The 1,599-nt window shown below is 44.0% G+C and overlaps 1 non-coding gene across 1 annotated transcript; it reads left to right on the top strand.

Annotated features, from left to right (window-relative positions):
- Nucleotides 1–1,252: 1,252 nt before the first annotated feature.
- Nucleotides 1,253–1,359, top strand: LOC111912068 (small nucleolar RNA R71). The gene has a single exon (XR_002857067.2). It is a non-coding gene; the product is annotated as a small nucleolar RNA R71 (small nucleolar RNA).
- The last annotated feature ends 240 nt before the right edge of the window (nucleotides 1,360–1,599 follow it).

The following is a 1,599-nucleotide window of genomic DNA, read 5'->3' as shown; positions in this document are numbered from 1 at the left end:
CCCAGAATCGGCTAAAGCATTAACCTTCATTTTGTTACCAAACTCACATGGAAGAGTGAGGCATCCAGGATCTCCCATCTTCTTAAGTGTCTCTCCTAACACAGCTTTTGAGCTTTGCTCACTTAGAATCACCTTAGAATGCTTCTTTAATTGCTGGCGAGTGTCTATCAAATCTTGCAGTAATTTCTGATGCTCGGGAATTTTTGATAAGGACTCGAAAAAAGGAGTATTAATCGGGATACCCTTCACGTGCTTAACAAACTCCAGATGCTCTCTTTCCAGTGGACTAAGGGTAGCTCGGGAAGGAAAAGGCAAAGGCGGCTGATAACCCGAACCAGCTACAGGATTTTTCTATTCATGACGGGCCCACGTCGTGAACTTACATTTCTCACGTCGTGAATTCTGCAATTCAGCAACATCTTGATTTTCGAGCTTGGGCTTCTTCAACTTTGGATCGGGCTGCTGTTGTTCAATTTCTAAGGCTTCTAAGAACTCATAGATGGCCTCTTCTTCAGTATCTGTGGCCATTACATGAGATTGGGCCTTCGTTTCGGGATTTTTTGGGGACAACTTCTCATAAACCAGAGTGGCTAGCTGACCAAATTGTACTTCGAGGTTATTGATGGAGGCTTGGTAATTCTTTATTAAAGTTTGCTATTCATTAATAGCAAAATCAGTAGCATCGTGTCTCTATTCCGAAGCTTCCATAAACTTCATCAACATGGTCTCTAGATCGGGTTTCTTCTCAGCTGGTGGCTGCTCCTTTTGATAGAAGCCTCGACCTGTCTGCCTATACTTCTCCTCTTTTTGCTTCTTATATTCTTCATATGGCAGCCACTCCTTCTTTGGTTTCCTCCAGTCTTCATCAAACTTATCCCCACTCGAGTAGCACACTTGAGCTTTTCTGTTCCCAAACTCATCTAAATTGCAGTCCTTGGTCAAGTGCGGACCACTACACCTCTCGCAACCCACTCTCATGGCATGAATTGACTGGTCCATTTATGTAATCCTGCGATCCAAATTATTCAGCATAGCCATCACAGCTGCTATTTCTTCAGTTTGGGCCCCTCCACCGCCTTTGATTCCATCTTGCCTAGGGTTGTGGTATTCACGAGAGTGCTTCGCGAATTCTTCAATCAGCTCCTTGACCTCCCTTGGATTTTTCTTTGTCAAAGGTCCTTGAGAGTCAAGGAGTTGTCTTGTCATAACGTTGACCCCATCATAGAAGATTGACATCTCTTGTTGCACATTTAGATCATGCTGAGGGCAATTTATGAGCAAGCCCTTGTACCGCTCCCATGCTTCGTATAATGACTCCCCCGGCTGTTGCTCAAAATTGGCTATTGCCTTCTTGAGTTTAGCTATCTTGGATGGAGGGAAAAACTGGTCCAGGAATTGCTCACGCATTTGAGCCCAAGTGGTGATTGTACCCGATGGAAGTGATTTTAACCACTCCTTAGCAGCTCCCTTGAAAGTAATGGGAAGCATCCTAAGCAAGACGGTGTTTATGTTGACATTTGGGACATTGAAGTAATCCGCAATGTCGTTGACTTCATCTAGATGCTTAAAAGCATCCTCATGATCTTTCCCAAAAAATGG

The sequence above is a fragment of the Lactuca sativa genome, chromosome 6, assembly GCF_002870075.4.
Source record: "Lactuca sativa cultivar Salinas chromosome 6, Lsat_Salinas_v11, whole genome shotgun sequence".
NCBI lineage: Eukaryota > Viridiplantae > Streptophyta > Magnoliopsida > Asterales > Asteraceae > Lactuca > Lactuca sativa.
The sequence above is the reverse complement of the archived record's forward strand: the minus strand, read 5'-3'. Positions and strand labels throughout refer to the sequence as shown.